General features: G+C 37.2%; 1 long non-coding RNA gene across 1 annotated transcript; it reads left to right on the forward strand.

Moving 5' to 3' along the window:
- The first annotated feature begins 787 nt into the window (after positions 1 to 787).
- On the forward strand, positions 788 to 1,831 carry LOC113065932 (uncharacterized). Its single transcript, XR_003279091.1, has 3 exons — positions 788 to 842; positions 1,251 to 1,485; positions 1,601 to 1,831. It is a non-coding gene; the product is annotated as an uncharacterized LOC113065932 (long non-coding RNA).
- The last annotated feature ends 16,272 nt before the right edge of the window (positions 1,832 to 18,103 follow it).

Here is an 18,103-nt window from a genome sequence, read left to right on the forward strand (position 1 = left end):
CATTTCACTGAACACAGCAGACACGTATTTGTCTTCATTTGTTGCAACATTTGTGAAAACTTTAAGTGCAGACGTGTTGAAATGTAGATGACCCTGAGAAATGACAGTGAAAGGAAATGACTTTGAGATAAATGCCGACAGTGAAGGAGCTATAAACGTAAAACATGAGAAACATTTGGAAGAAGACATAAAGCACATATGCAACTGGTTTAGCGAGTGATGTTGTCTTTCATTCTTTACAAGTCCATTGTGAATCTGCCTTTTATCAAGATCATGTCACAACTCATCCATCGCTCTATCTCCATTTCTAGATCAGGTCTAAACACTGAATTATGAAAAAGATGCAGTGTGGACTTAAATTGTGTGACTCCTCTTTCATGATGGGTTTAGTGAAATTTGTTCTACATTAAGCCGGTGATAATCATATTATAGACTGCGATCCATTAAGTCTACTGTAAAAATGCACCGTGCACTAGTTTTGAACTCGATACAGGGACGAAACTTGAGAGGCACTGGAAACATTAAAGGCTCTTTGATGTAATATTTAACCCATCTGCACTAGAGGGGAGAGCTACATAAAATGCGCTTGGGACCGTGGAACCGGGCATTGTGAGAAATGGGATGTGTTTCTCTCTTGTACGGAGCCATGCAAAAGCAAGAAACAGCAGACTGGACTGCAACCGTTAGCTCGTTGCATTTTTATCGGAGCAATAAAACTAAACCCTTCTTGCCTCGCCGGGGAGTGGATGTCCCCTTGAAAAAAAAAAAAAGATTAAAAAAAAAAAAAAACACTTTCACCAGACAGCAAACAGGAGGAGCGAGGCCACTGTCACATGCGTCAGGTAACAAATGAATGCTCTTTCTTTGCTCGATAGTGATGACCTGAACGGTGTTGCTTGGGTTAAAATTAAACTCAGAAGAGTTTCTTAATTCTCTTTATTTATATTTTATCAAATATTTTTGTAGAAATGTTGGGATGTGGTGTAAAAATCATCTCAATATTTAAAATAATTCATGTTTTTTTATTAATATTATAATTGATTTTTTTATAGGTTATGTACATAAAATGTCATGTTAGGTTTTAAAGTCACTAGGTTTTAAACGATTTCCTTCTTTTTATCTCGGATACTCTTTGTCATTGCCCCCTATATCACATGCTGTGGTGCAAGACAACTTTAGTCTTTTTGGAGAAGAGCTTACAAACTTTGTCACTGTGTCTAGATGAATGATAGTCCTTGCATTTTCTGCAGCAAGCTCACTCTTTTACCGACACGTTCTTGAATTCAGAATGAACACTACATTATGATGTTGTAAGTGACTGGTCTCAGTGGGACTCCGGCAAAGCATTGCTATTCAGGAATGTAATACGGCAAAGGAACCCTCAAAAAATTATCCCAAACAGTCCACACACGGCTCAGACTTAGACTGGGCTTAAAGTCTTTTCCACCCTGGTTTTGCCAGGAAATGTAGTGGCATGGATCCACGGTGAGACAAAACACAACCATGACATCACTCCAGCCTCAAAAATCCAAACAGTTCCCTTATTAGCATACATTCCGCACTAAGCATTGCAAATAATAATGTCTTCTGTCTCCTACAGCAGGCAATTGGGCTCTGACCACTGACGGACAGCAGCCAAGTAAAATACCAGTAAAGAGAATGACGGTCGGAGGACCTCAATTAAATGGGTTTGCTCATGTGCAGCACTTGCCAAAAGGACTCAAGCTATAATTTGAATTATTATTATTTTTTTTTCATTCATAGTGATGGACAAAGCCACAAAGCATGGGGAAAGTACGGTGAAAGTCTGAATGGTGCCAGATGGGTGAGAATATGGTTAAAAGTTATTAGAGTTTCTAATGTTAAGATTGGTACACTAAACACTGATGGTGTCCACAGGAAAATGTGCATGCAGAGAATATCAGAGGGCTCATTCAAAGGCATTCAGAATGTCTGAAAAGTCCTATTAAATGAAAACATTCTTCTTCTCTCTCCCAATTTCAGAACTCAAATTGTTTTTCAGTTTTTAAAACAGTATTTTCTTTTTCGGTTTCAGTCAATCAATCAGTACTGTGTTTAAAGTTATGGATTCTAAAACATATTTATATTGCATATCTTTACGAATTTATATTAATTTAAAATAAAAGCTTAATAATTATTTTTAAACTAAACTGGCTCATGTAATGCATTAAGGGCTTCCATAGTGTAAAATGTTTTACTATGTGTCCTTTAATTTGGAGCAAGAGAAACTTGAGAAAAAAGAGGAGAGACATTACCATGTCAGAGATGTGTCACTTTGCTCGAAGCTGATTGGTCAAATTTCGGTTTGAGATCTCTAAACCATAGGTCTTCAACCCAGCTCTTGGGGACACACTGTCTACACCTTTGTTCATCTGTGAATCAGCTAATCAAGCTCTTTAAGATCACTTGAAATGTCACAGGCCAGGTGTGCCGAAGCAGGTTGGAAATAAACTTTGCAGGACAGTGGGTCCTCAGGAGCAGGGTTGAAGACCTATAACCTGCCCCTTAAGTTACAATGGTGATGAACACCATTTAAAGCCGAGCTCCATTCATGGAACCTAAAACCCAGATATTTGATAAACAGGATCAATTACTTCAAAGATCTGACTCAAAGGAATGTAGCTTCTGTGTAGCTGTTTTTTTTTTGTCATTTTGGAGCTTGACAGACCCAGTTCACAATCATTATATTTATATTCCTTTTGTTCTTAATAGAGGAAAAAGTCATTGACAGTGACATGACATTGAGTAAATAAGGACTTTTTTCTGTAAACTAAACCTTTAAAGATTGACGCTTGATGTTAAAAAGTATATTTCACAGTGATGGAGAGCTTGTTATTCATTGCACTCAGGGGTATCCAACTGGTTCTCTCTAAGGCCCCAGCATTAACAAATGAACTTGCCTTGTGACATCCACAGCACAACTGAGCTATGACTGATGGTGATTATTTATCATTTATGGACCTCCTGAACAACATCACTAATACCACCCCTGGGTCCACTCCGGGCTTGATGAAGACCTAGCTCCCCGATATTAGAGACTTAGACCTCAGGGCCTACGCAGAAACTGGACCCTTTCCTGCCTGCTGGGTCATTAATGACAGTCCCATAGCACCTGTATACTGCACAGCGCTCCTGTGGGTCTAGTGGTTATTTATGTGGCTTACAGGACCCTGTCGCATTACTTCAGCCCTGTGGGTAGATTGAGGCCAAAGGTAGAATTTTAAATCTTTTGCTGCTCGAGGACCAGCATTCTCAGTCAAACTTAATCTTATCCAGTCAAAGAGCAAACGTAAAACTGGTCACTGAACAGCGACACATTTAAGGCATGCAGTTTCACTGGAAATGTTTTTAAAGAATGTATCAGTGTATACTTGTTATGCAATGAAACATATATAATATTCTCAATGTTACAAGAAATGGCTTTTGTGAGTCCCTGAGCAAACAATATTAATATATTCATATAACGAATACAAAAAGATAATCAAAAAACCAAAACATCAACAATTCATCAGCAACACTAGTTGAGAATCAAGAATGGCAATATCATACTGTGTTGCAAAGAGTGGTAAGTTGACTACAAAAACAACATTTTTTGGAGATCACAAAATAATTTATAGTTCTAGTTTTCAAAAAACATGTTTGTGATTCCCCATGATAGTCTACTGATATGTTCTGAGCTGACCCTGAGGGTGTCCAAAAGTGTTGTCTAAATAGGCAGCCCAGTAGGTTTTGAGACACATCCCAAATGTAGGTATTTCCCATTCTCATCCAGAAGATGTCAGTGAATCTTCATGGAATCTACCCTAAATAACCCGAGTAGGCTACTCTTTGTTTTTTAAAGTGCAATGCGATCCGACTTCATCATCATAATACTTGCTCTTCAGTAATTAAGCCTACTGCTTTGTCGACGCCGGAAGTTCTTTAATCTTCTTCAAATCAACAAACACGTGACATAAAAAAACCTACGTAAAATAAATCATTTACTAAAAGCAATAGAATGTATTTGAATGTGTGCTGTTATAGTATTTGGTATTACGACAAGAACAGTCAGAAAAATAAGAGTTCCTTGGCAAAATTATGGACGTATAAATAGCCTATAATATACACTTTCATTTAACTGTGATTTCGGCTTTCTATCAATTATTGTCCTAAATAAATAACATAAACGGCTGTTTATGTTTATAATATATGTTTTAATTAAGATGTGCAAATAATGTGATGTGAATTTCGTTTAATCTTCCTCATGCAACTTTTAAAATATTATTAATATTGAAAAAAATTCGTTTACGTGGTCGGCATTAATATGTGATGTAAATATGCTACATGATACAATTCATTTTCATTCAAATAATCTACAAAATGTATGTGGTCGTATTGATTTTATTCCTTAACTGTATTGTCTATCAGACTAATGAATTATAAATGCGTTTGCAGATGCAAGTGACATTTAATGAACGCTAGAAATGTAACATTTTACATTTCACAGTTTACACTATGCGCATCTGCATTAATCCAAATAAATACAGAAAAAGCTAATTTAATAAACATAGCCCATGTTTTAATTTCCCTTCATCACAAAATGTCGATAATACGAAAGTAGCCTAAGAGTTTTTATGGATATTATTGAGATCAGCGCGCTCACCTGAAACAAATATTCAATAGGCCTAAATATTCTGATATATTATTTTATTTGTTTTTATTTTATTTAGCATTTGATTTTGTTCTATATTTTGGTATATTTTATTTTGGAAAGTTTTATCAATGTCTAAAGTACTGTTTGTGCCATGCGCTTTAAATCACATTTTCGTGTCCGATACATGTCGCCTAATAAACGCAGCATCGTCTTGTTTCTCTTCTCCCTGTCGGAACAGAAATATAGGGGTTATATGACAGGGAAGTGGTTCGTATGGGGTTATATGACAGGGAAGTGCTTCTTTGTGGTTTGGAGGCCGCGCGCCTCGTCTTGTCACCGCCACACACTGAGCGCGCGCCGCATGTGGCACAACTCTATCGCAAACACAGAGGAGACCGCGCGAACCTATCTGCTTCTGTAAAGAGAATATTCAATTTCTTGCTTAGTTTAAATTTCTCTCGGAAAAGTATGTAAATCATCCGAGAAATAAACAGTGTTCAATGAAAACACACAATTGTTCAATACAAATAAATCCATAAGCTAAATATGCATACATTAACCAATGTGAATTCGCATTTTTTTTTTTAAATAAGAAAATTGTATTATATTATTTATATTAAATAACCTGTCCATTTAGTAACGTATAATAATAGAATTGTTCAACATTCGTTTCATTTGCTTGCATGTTGTTTCCATCATGCCGTCTTAAAGGCCAGAGATAATTGCAACACATTTTTTTAAACGTCAGTTACTATACATGTTTTTTTTTTTTTTTTCGTTGAGTGTTTCGTTGATATAACATTCCCATAATTGCCTGTTACAAACGTAAGTTGTTTTGAAATCTAAATTTTATCCCCAAACCGTGTAAACGGATTCCAGGTACAAAGGGTGTTGGCGTTTACTTCAACACCAGTTTTAACACAAATAAAAAGCACTGACATTTAATAATTTTACGCATAAATGTAGTATATTAATCAAATTTAAATTCAACTCTAAACGTTTGTGACGTTTATTTCAAAACAGCAATTAAAGTTATAGATAGAAAGATAAAACTGATAGTTAGGCTACACAGATAGATCGATTAAAAGTGTAAAATAAAAAGTTTTATTTATTTATTTTTTTAAAACCATATAAAAATGAAACACTTAAGTGAATATAACGAGCTGATTGGATGAAACATTGATGATTTTTTTTTTTTTTACACTGTAAATCCTTTATATAAATCTCTATATAGAGTCTTATTTCTATTGGAATTCTATTGGCATCTCAGAAAGGGGGTGGTCATTGATGCTAGTGATTTGAGATCAGCTAATGAAGTTGGAGTTGTCCCTTTGTTTCAACACTTCCAGGTCTGCTTTACAAATAAATAAACACACTGATCGCCTCATTTGCAGTTTACAAGATATATTTGACCTAATCTATAAATCCGATTAAATGCATCAGCATTAAACTTCCTATCCATTAATCTTTAGTGAATTCTTGTTTTAATCGAGGTGCAAGAGGAGCTCTCACCTGCTGCTCGACCCGCAAGAGACAGACTAATGCTCCTATTTAATGATTTTCACAGAACTCCTGGAGCATGACAGCCAGCCAAAAAAAATCTCCCCTCACTTCCACCCCAAACCAAATCAATCAAAAAGAATATTAAAGGCTATGCGTCTTCGTGTTTGTATAAGCTTGGTTTTCACAACTGGAAAGTGATAGTCATCTGCTCAGGAAGGCTGGAGGGATATCGAGTGCGAGCAGGTAAACTGACAGCTATCAAAACTCCAGTCTGCTGCGTGACTGCACCAGTCACACTCATGATTAAAAGAAGAAGTGGACAGGGAAGGGAGGTGGAGAGGCTGTAGCCAGCACAGGTGCCTCGACCGCACAATAGACAGGGCTGACAAAAGGAGCGGCATGATGGAGATTGACAGGTGTCTGTCTCAGAGAAGTCACGTCTCACGCTGGAGTTTCAGGTTAGACTGATTTGTGACCCTGAAAAATCCCCCATCATCAAAAGGTAGGGATGACCTCGTGATGATACGTGATCCCATCAACAGCTCTGTCTAAGACACATCTGTCATTTGCACAATGCTAACTCCAGTTTTCATCACGTGTAAAGCTTGAAATTACAGAAAAGAGGGGAATCTTACCGCATGAAGTTCAATTACAAAAAATCTTTCACATGCCAGTCCATTGTTTATTAGATGATTTTAACAACACTGTTTTCGGTTTCTGTCTTTGTCATTTACTAAGTATGAAAATGTGTGTGGCAGTTTTTCCTATATATAAAATGTAAATTTAAATGTGAATATTTTATTAATAATACATAAATATAAAATTGTCATATTAATATAAAAACTGTATGTATTTGGTGCTGTCAAACGATTAATCGCGATTAATCGCATCCAAAATAAAAGTTGTTGTTTACATAATCTACAGTATGTGTGTGTACTGTGTACATTTATTATGTATATATACATACACACAGTATATATTTCGAAAATATTTACATGTATATATTTATATTCATATAATTTATATTATATATAAATATATTAGAATAAAAATAAACATAACATATTTTTCTACAAATCATATGCATGTGTGTGTATTTATATGTATATAATATACACAACACACACACATATATATTATGTTACCAAAACTTTTATTTTGGATGCGATTAATCACGATTAAATGTTTGACAGAACTCTCTCTCTCTCTCTCTCTCTCTCTCTCTCTCTCTCTCTCTCTCTCTCTCTATATATATATATATATATAAACTGCTACAAGCTGAAGCAGTCATATTCAGAGGAGCTGTTTCATAACATCTGCGTAACATTTGGCGCTTGTAGAAACATATCCAGATGCCACTGTAATTACTCTCACTTGTACTTTCTTTAAGTTGAGGCACTAAAGACTTTGCTATAATGTTGACCAAACAGATTTAAGTGTTAAGTTTCTTTCGTTTCTCGATGACATCACTAACAAGCATCAAACCGCCTCTTGAATTTGCTTGTGGAGCAAAATAAATGCTGTGTTGGCGAATTTACACATTGAGTCTCATTCAAAGTAAATGAAAGTTAAGGAAAATACACACTCTTCAGAAAACTGCGTCTCACTGTTTTGACTAAACCAGTTGTAATAGTATAATTACTCTTGAAAAATTTTTTTTGCCTGAAAAAAGGAATGGCTGTATAATGAAGCCCCAGTGGAAGAGAGATTGACAGAGTGCTTGGTTTGATATGGCTCTCTGGCTTTGCAGGTCTTCGCCAGAACCAGAACTTCCCCATCTGTGCAACACCTAGTGAACCCAGACGGAAGCTACTGAGGTGGAAAATACAGGAGAGGACCTGACAAGATAAAGATATCAGGAGCAGACAAGGGCAAAGTAACATATTGATGGAGAGGGCCTCAGTTGGCTGACACCAGATACTTGCTATTTAAAAACAGTGGTTTCGCTTGCTCATGGATTTGCTGCTGCCACTGTCGTTCTCTTTCTCTTTCTCTCTAGCTCTCTCTGTCTAAGTCTGGAGCTCCATCCCCCCTTGCTGTGTAAAGCTGCGACCCCCTTTTACAGTGTGTCAAACAGACAAATACTGTCACCCCTGTAACCACTTTTGTGGCCTCCTTCAGGTCTCTTTCCCAGCTTTGTGAATAAGCTCTCCGGCTAATGGAATTTCAGGCTGCACCAGATTATAAGAGCACAATAGAATATTTGTTTGTCCAATTCACTTTTAAGCACTAAGATTCAGTGGAGCATGAGACACGCAGAACCCTAGATAACTCCCTCTGGCTGTGCGCCACTTTTTTTTTTTTTGTGATAGCACTGGACAAAACAGCCAGTAGTATGTGTTCCTATTTTAACTGAGGCCCACTGAACAGCTTAGGAAGCTAAAGGTCTAGTCACATTAGTGAGGTTTCTGTGAAACGTAGCTGCCAAAAAAGATCTGTTGTTTGTTGTTAATAGTGTTGTGATATATGGAGCACAGCTCACTCAATGCAAACAAGCCTTCTGTTGGTCAACATGGAGAATTCAACCAACTTAGACCGCAACAATATCTGCATGTGGAAATCTATCCCTGACTTAATATTCCCAATTGCATGGAGTCATATAGAAATTATTGGATTTTGCCTGCCAAAATTGACCAGGCTTTGGCAAAAATAACAGCACCTTGATGCTAACATTATACCATGTGTCCAATCAACCCCATCTTATGATAAAACGTAACTATTTTACAAAGTAGCGATTAAAAAAAAAAAATTCAGACAATTTGATTTGGATGGAAACTACAATTTTTTTTATGGAAAAAAAGTAATCTTGGATGTTCACCCTTAAACCTACAGTAACTGCCTTTGGAGAATAAGCAGATCATACAAATCCTATAATGTGAGTGTATGAATTAGCCATGATTCGCCAAAACTTAAAATAGTCAAAATTGCGGTAAGAGTGTTGAACCATATTTCCCCTGAGTTTGTCTAACTTCAAAACTGATTATTGACATTAACTCCTCTGAACAAGTGTGGAATCCCTCTCATCTGTCACTCAATTTCGAGCCACCCCCCCCAGTGTCTGCGACTGGCTCCCATGTCAGGGTAGCCTGGGTCTGATGGATGTCGGGGTCAGTGGTTCAGCTGTGGGGTTCAAGCCTGCAGGCTTGCAGCCTCTCCCTCTCTGCTGCCAGATCAAAACAAGAGGCAGTAACCCAAGCACAGCACTCAGCTGAGAAAACTCATAACTCTGGCCCCCTCAGCCCCCTCCTGCCCTCACAGCACCAACACCCAGCGTTAACACTTTCATTCTTCACCCCGCCCTCAAATAGCATCAACTCACAGGCCCACATAAATCAAAAGGTAAGAGCGTACCACAGGACGGCACATCAACCTCTTGTAAAAACTCCATTATTAGGGTCATCACTGTCTGTCGTTGGTAAATAATGGCTCTTGTGATACCTACTGGCTGTTTCTTTAGGCTAAGCACTGGTTGTTTCTTAACCCAGTAGGGGTGTATAGGTTATGCTAGCTTTTGAGGAAATGTGACCGGGTAGACAACATAAATTAAAGAGATAAATCAACCAAAATGAAAATTCTGTCATTATTTACTCACCTTTAAAATTACTTTGTTATGCACAATGCAAAACAATACAATTTAATGAATATTTAGTTAGGTAAATTGAGTACAAATGCATTGTGACTCACTTTAATGCTGCAGCACCCAAGTAATGTGAGTCACGTAATCAGATTACTTTTTCATAAAATATCTCCAGTCATTATATACTTTTTTTTCCCCATTTATTGACTAACAGCTCTCCTGTCCCCATGTTGAGAGAAATTGTGAGTAAGTGCAGAGTTGTTGTGTATGCTGTGTGAACATGATGTGCCTCAAAATCAATAAAAACAGTGAAATAAAAACTCAAAACCTGCAATAATTAAATATGTTAATCAATACACATTTCCTTTGTATTTAATTAACTATGGTTTTTGCTGCTGACCGTCGATGGTCCAATTCAACTAAACAAAAATGACTTTAGATAAACATAGCGTTTGTGTTTCTTTCTTTCTTTTTTTAAGTGCTGAAGAGTGTTGAACTTTCTTCTGTTGCATTCTATTCTTCATGTTAACCAGAATGGTTTGAGCAGTGGCCTCTACTGAACAGACTTGAATTACATTTCCTTCATGCTGAGGCGGATTCATTATTATTATTTTTTTACTTTTGGTGTGAAAAGGCCTTTTTATTTGCCAAAATCTAAAATGTTTATACATATATACATGTATACATATATATATATATATATATATATATATATATATATATATATATATATATATATATATATATATATATATATATATATATATATATATATGTATATACACACACACACACACACACACACACTCACACACACACACACACACACACACACACACACACACACACACACATAAGCAGGCCCAGCCCAGTTTTAAAAAGGATAGCAAAAGTAACGTAATCCATGAAAAAGTAACTCAGTACCATAATAAGTTCCTTTTTAAGGAGTAACACAAAATTGTAATGCATTACTTTTAAAAGTAACCTTCCCTAACACTGCGTATAGGCAAAAAGTACTAGTAAGTACAAACAAAAACTGGTGCATTCCCCAATGTGAAAATGCAAAATCAAAGTCTGTGAAAAAGGTTGAAACTGTTGAAATTACTTAAATACTGTGTTGTTGTTGGTTTTTTATGTTTTGTTTTTATTTTATTTTTTACCAAAAACTGATCAGACACACACACACACACACACACACACACACACACAAAGAATGATCAGCAAGCCAAACATACTTTTTTGCTGAAACTCTTGGTTGCTTTATTAAACATACTACCATTGTATTGAATTCAACCAACTGGAAATTTATTAAATTATCTCCTGCTTTGGTTGACCCATGTTTGAGTCTCGACTGAAGGACCGTTCCCAATCCTGTTCCTATTTCTTATTGCCTCTAACCAAAAAACTACTGTCTAATCATAGGCAAAAATGGCCTAATTAAATATAAAAAAGAAATACATCGTGATTGGTGTGCTATAAAGAAACTGAGTTCAGTTGGAGAATGTGAGACATAGAAATGGGGGAAAAGCTCAGAATCACAGGTAGAGTTTGACACCTTGTAGAAGTTTCCCACCACTACAATTATGAGTATTACTGTCCCCCCTGACCATGCCAGGAGAGAAGGTGGAAATGGCAGCAATCAGGCCCCATTTTCCTCAAAACACGAAGCTGAAGGCTGGACACATCCCAGAGACACTCTTCTCCATTAGGAATGAAAACACACACTGTATCTACCCTCTGACGGATGGAGACAAGGCAGCCGGGCCTACAGCAGTGTTGCCAAAATTGTGCCAGGATTGCCTAACAATTAAGATATCAAAAGAGATCACTCTAGCTCATTGACAGCTGTTTCAATTGTTTGCACCTGTTTCTCTTTTGTTACACGTGCGTCTGGAGTGGATTATGTTGACTCGTGCTGGCCACATTTCACCTTTCCACAAGTGATTTACCCCCGAAACCATCTTCTCAACCCTCCCCAGTGGTGGGAATCTACAGGAGAATGTGCAAAAGATAATTACGGCATTAGTCTCTTCTACACACTGACAATTATCGTTCCACGGGAGTGTGGCAATATTTACATTAGTCGTTGTGGCCTTTAAATAGATACTCTATATTGTCAGATCAACCCGCTCCTGTTGTCCCAGTCGAGAAACAATACATAGGTATAACTTGAAGCGTGGCATGTATTGTCATCCACAGGAAATGCTTCTGGGTTTGTGTGTGACCATTTCAGTTAGCCGAACAGATGAGTCGTTTCACACCCTTTTCGACAGTCTGTTTCCTCTTTGCTGGGAAATGACACAGAAATTCCACTGGATCCAGCAGAGTGCATGTCTCTTAATGGAGAAAGGGAGAGCTCTATATGTAAAGAGAATAGGAGAGGGGGTTGTTGAATCCCAGGGGTCTTTTTTTACATTCGTGATTGACTTTTCAGCACACTTGCAGAGGATCTTGATAAGCCTGTGAAAGCTGAACTCTTAGACAAGGCTGGAGAGATAAAAAGACTCATTGTCCTACTGGCTGCCGGTGCCCAATCCCACTGGAAGCCAGTCTAGTTCCTGGGTAGATGGGGAAGAAACAAAGTAGAGCTAATAAACCAATCCAAAGCCCAGCACAACAAACCTGCTATTCTCTCTTTTTCCTTCTCACTGAGCAAAACACACGGTTCCAAAGACACCTGGCCAGGTCTGCTGAGGTACTGCGCACAAGTAACTATCTGATTATTGTCCAACATTCTTTTATTGACAAATACAAAGCAGACAAAACGCATTCAGGCCAGTTTGGCACTTAACAGTTTAGAGTGCTCACAATAAAGAAATACATTTTGTTGTATTCATTTGTTTTATATGTTTTCGAAAAGCATTTCTACCATTTTCAAAAAAGTATACATTTTATGTCTCATGTGGTTTAATCATAGAGTGAAAATGAACATGTATACCTTGAATATATATTTTAATTATTATTCCAAAAAATGTTTTTAAATACATTTTCAATGTAAAATATTTTTTTTTTAAACAAAGATATAAATATTACTACATAAAGTTTTTTTAAAATAATAATTTATAATAATTTTCTGAATACAAATGAATAATAAATATCACTTTTTGAGCACCACATAACATTTTACAATCTGACCTAACCTTTCCAGATCAGGGAAAAAAAAGTTACAAATTTCTCTATTTTCAGAGACTTAAGAGGTTAGTTCACCCAAAAATTAAAATTATGTCATTAATGGCCCACCCTCATGTCATTCCAAACCTGAAAGACCTTATTTCATTTCATTTTCGGAACACAGTTTAAGATATTATAGATTTAGAACAAGAGCTTTCTTTCAGATTCCGTCATTAATGACATAATTTTCATTTTTTGGGTGAACTAACCCTTTAATGACCTCGACACATCCAGTCATGAAGGCCTGCAGGGATCTATTTTTTTACATACAGAAATGGAAAAGTGCTGATCATAAAAAAGGTGTTTTCAAATCTATGTCATATTTAATGTATTTTCTGAATAAACAGATTTGACAAAAAGAAGCATCACTACATTGACCCAAATAGAGAGTCATTGCTAAGACTTGGATTTCTGCAATGAAGGTCTGTGAATGTGACAAAGACAAACTGGCTTGTGCTGGCTGTTTGCGTACGTGAGTGTGTGTATAATGGACAGGTGGCGAGCATCTTTGCCTTTTGTGCGTGAGTCTCTGTCTGTGGGGGATAGCAGCTCCAGCTGGCCAGAGGACATGATCACCTGGCTGTTAGCTACCGAGACTCGCTTGCTCTCCCTCGCCAGCTGTAGGCTCTCGGGACTGTGGTAAATGGTCCCCGGTTGCCTCCTGTTGGTGTGCACAGGATAGAAAGAGGGGGGTGCTAAGACATAAAGACAGGAGAGTAACAGTGAGAGAGTGAGTTTTTTCAGTCTTGAAAGAGGGCCAAGAGTCAGAGGGGCAGTTTCCTGAGACCAATAGCTTCCTGTGGGCACCTCATACCTGAGCTGAACTCCAAAGCCATGCTTAAAAACTGAAAGAGAGAACAGAAAGATATTGGCAGTGTCATTGTGAGGGCTGGCGGGGAGTAAGGTGCTTGTCCTTAGTGCCCAGCTCACTTTTTTACCCATGCTCCCCCTCAGCCCTCTGGATCAGATGTTATTCCACCTATTGCCAATGAAACTATTAGATGAATTAAACACTGTATAATCATTTCCCCAGTGGCCCAGATTAAGAGTGTCCTATGGAAATTCTGATGTTAATCTTAGGCTGAATTCTGTTGGCATGTTTGCAAAGTCCTGTTTCTCAGGCACTTTCCTATGGAAGATTGCACTGGAGAGTAGTTACAAAAACCCTTTAGAATATAGTGATATAGTGGGTTTATACTATATATATATATATATATATATAACAATTAATATTTCTTACATTAATTTAATATTATATATTATATTATCATTATTTGTTATAAAAATTAAAATAGTAATATATTATTAACGCATTTATCAGAAATTGAAGCTGTCTTTTAGAAAGAAATATTTTCTTAAACTAATAAACATAATACAATGAATTCAAATTAACATTTAACATCAAGGTTTTTGCAATAGATGCCGTGTCAGACAGTTCTGGAAGGTAATAGTAGCCAATCACCTGAGAGAACTATTCAGTCGCTTGACATTTTTGATGTGTATCTTTTTGTGAAATGGCCTTTTTTATTATAACGACAGGCAACAACTTTAGTGCCATAGCACATGTCAGACATTTTCAGGGCCCTTTCCATTGTGCCATATGTCATCTCAGGCTGCTGCTTAGGAATTAATGCTATTAATGGCACGTAGGCCTCCTCAGAACCCTTCTGCTAGATAATTAATCACATAATGACACATGAAGTGGTTCAGGTTTTTGGCTTTGGATGGCGTCACTTGGCGATAGGGAGTTTTCCTGAACCAGAACTTGCCCCCAGAGTACTTAAATAATTGAGTTGGAACTGTCACCTGCATTTATAATCAGCAATCATTTCTTAGGTTTGCATCGCGTTTATAATTATCATAGGACCCCAGGAGAGTCGCGTCCAAATGTATGTCTTCAGAGAGCTCTATAATCTGGTCGTGTGACTATCGACATTACTGCTAATGGAAAGTCCAGTGAGACAAAAAGAGAGATGTCAAACATTCACGATAATAATTCTGGAAGTGGAGAAACAAACAGTTGAGTTGGGCAGTAATTATGGCGAGAGCGCTCTGAAGAAACCAATCCAGTAAATGAGAAAAGTAATAAGCATTCTTCGCTGACATGGCTGTGTTTATAGGAAAGCAACTCGTGCATGTTAAGAGACAGGAATGGAAGTTTTTGTGGAATAAAGCCATTTAACGGCCCTTTTCTTCCCTCTGTGAAGAACTTTCCACATGGCGGTCGCTCATCGCCAGGCAACTTGACATCCTGACCTCTAACATTTAATTTATTGATCTTCATTTTATTTGAATGTGAAGAGCCTTTTGCTCCCTTAAATTAATCCAGGTTAATTTGGCCAGGCCTCCATCCCACCCAGTATGAATGGCCCCTCTGTTGGCCTGGGCTGTGGTTGGCCACCCAGTTTTATGAGAATCTGCAGTGAATTAGAAAATCTGTCAATGCAGGAGGAGCAGCCGGCAGGCCGCGGATATGCCGTGTCATTCCACCTGTAAAAGAAAATGCTCTTTGTCCATTATCTCCCAGGCTTACCTGACATGAGTTAACCCAGAGGTCAATAACATCTGTGGAGCGTTGCGGGAATCGCTGGGCTGGAGAGAGAGGAGGTAAGAGAGAGCTTTGTTATAGGCTGCATGCATGGATTCCACCCAGCCCACTAACTCTGGTCTGCTGGATGCACAAGTGCTTCAGAGAAATTTCCCTGTCTCTTGGAGTGCCGACTTATTCAAATAGCCTTAAAGGGTATTGAGGCATTTTACACCACTATGGCAAGAAGCTTAAATATGTATATGCTGTATGTTTAAATGAGATCTTTTAAAAAAAAATTTTTTTTATTTTTTATTTTATTTCATTCATTTATTTTTAATTCATGTTTTTATGCAATTCATTCTTTTTAAATAACAATAAAATTAAAAGAATTATGTAAATATGATTATTAATAAATAATACTTCAATTAATAATAAATATACATTATTAAAGAATATTAAAAATAAAAATAATTATAATTAATAATTACCGAATTAGTAAAAATACAAACAAATATTTAATATTATATATTTAGAAAATATAAGCTATTTAGAAAATATATATATATATTTTTTTTAATAAATTTATAAGTATTAATAATAATTAAAAAAAATCTCAAAAATGGTATAACAAAGAATAAATCTGTAAGGATTTGTAAGAATTTTTGGCAAGCTTGTTTTAAACTAGACCATTAAAGCATTATTTTTAAATGGCATTGTCCCAGCTCTATCTATCCTCACCGATCATGGGTGTCAGTAGTGGAATGCCAGTCAGCGAAGGGTTTTGGGAATGTTAGCAGGAAGTGTGCATGTGTTCCCCTTTCACTGGAGCAGCTGTCCAGTGCTGGTCAGATGGCCCGGGACGGGACTGGCATAGGGTTGCTCTTCCTCTCTGCTTTCTTTCAAAAGTAATTACACTCTTCCAGACTTTGGCTTTATGGTAAAACATGTTCTTATTTAATGATAAGTGCCTCTGAAATTTGTCGACACACATCCACTGCCCCCATGTAATTATAAAAATAATTTCAAATTGCTGGAAAAAATAATAACATTTTCAGTCAGGAACTCAAACTTTTTTTTCCATCTCTTATGACTGAAAAGGAAAGTATTTTGTTTGTGGTCGACAGTAATACTTGCAGCGTTACGTCAAAAGTACAGGAACGCACATAATAAATGTTTCTAGTCAAAGTAACTCAAGCAAAAAAATGGTGCTTTAATGATACAAGTATCATTTGTAACATCGCTGGTGTTGTCCACAGTCTTCATTGGCCCTATTAAGAACATAAACAAATGAAGGAACAAACAGAGAACACATTGTGGGATTTTCAGAGTTTTTTTTATCCGCCTATATGGGTCCAGACTGATTTGCATAGTTATAGACAGCCATGTAAATGCTCTTTCATGGACAACAGAAAGACTCACAGGTGCCCGGTTCACGTGCATAGGGAAAATACATGTGTGTTTATGCATTTGTATTTCTTTTCGCTTGTCTGTGTGTAAGTTTATCACACCACGTCCATTTTTTAAAAATCTTTTAAAGCCCTTATACTGAAGCTTTATTTCTTTTTCCAGTCATGCCATACAACGAGCAAGAGAGGTGAAAGGATTTGCCTAATTTGACTGGATATTTCCGAACCATCCAAGCATTCTTCAACAATACCAATCACCCAAGACGGACAGCTTTACGTTCATTCAACTATACACAGAGTGTCCGTAAACAAAAACTTGCTCGTAATTACCCAGCTCTCTGCATCCGTGCCAGAACGGATGAAGTAAGCCAGCAAACAATATCAAAGACAAATGTCTTGAATAAAGGAGGAAAACATGTCATTCTCATTTAACCCAGACGTGCACCGCAAAAACAATGCTAATCAAGTAGCGCTCCGTTCTGTGCCACAACCCCTCGTTCCTTTTCTTGGAAAACTATGTTGTCGCTGCATTCATTAACTGCCTCAGGAGGGAAGGAAGCAAGAGAAAGTGTGTTTGCCAAGCGGATCACCTGTTCTTCAACCAAAATAGGACACAACTTGAGATTCAATTTTAGCAGCCTGAGGGATTGGGACAGTATGTGTGTGTGTGTGTTTGTGTGTGTGTATGTGTGTGTGTGTATTTGTGTTAGTAATTGCAGACACATACAGCTCGTACTGAGTGACAGTCACAAGCTGCCCCATAATGCTTTGCTCCTGGCCCTGTTTCTTCGTACCTGCTCTAGGGTTCGGGCCCTAATTATAGCTGACCGCAGAAATTTCCACTACTTTTATAACGAGACCTTCCTGCTCTGATTATAGGTCAGGTCAGCTATCAATCAGTTCATTTCGGCTGAGCAGGGAACGTTTGGTTTCATAAGACCATCAGACCTGAGCGTTGTTTACCACTTTATGTGATTACGAGGAGTATAATGAAAAAAATGGAAATGTGTAAACGGTTCATTTTTTCAGAGGAAACTGAATTATTGAACAGTATGAGTATCAGTAAGGCAGTAAAACTCATCAGCAGTGTGTCATGCCTGATTTTTGCTTTGTAGATGGTAATGTAAATGCAATGACTTAAAATAAATATTTGTGTTTGTCCCTCTTGAAAATGCAGAGCTTTTGAAAATAATATCAGCCGGCTGAGAGCTCATAATAGCGCTGTAAAACACAAAATGACAGGAGGGAAGATGGCTGTTTTC

The sequence above is a fragment of the Carassius auratus genome, chromosome 49, assembly GCF_003368295.1.
Source record: "Carassius auratus strain Wakin chromosome 49, ASM336829v1, whole genome shotgun sequence".
In the NCBI taxonomy this organism is placed as follows: Eukaryota; Metazoa; Chordata; class Actinopteri; order Cypriniformes; family Cyprinidae; genus Carassius; species Carassius auratus.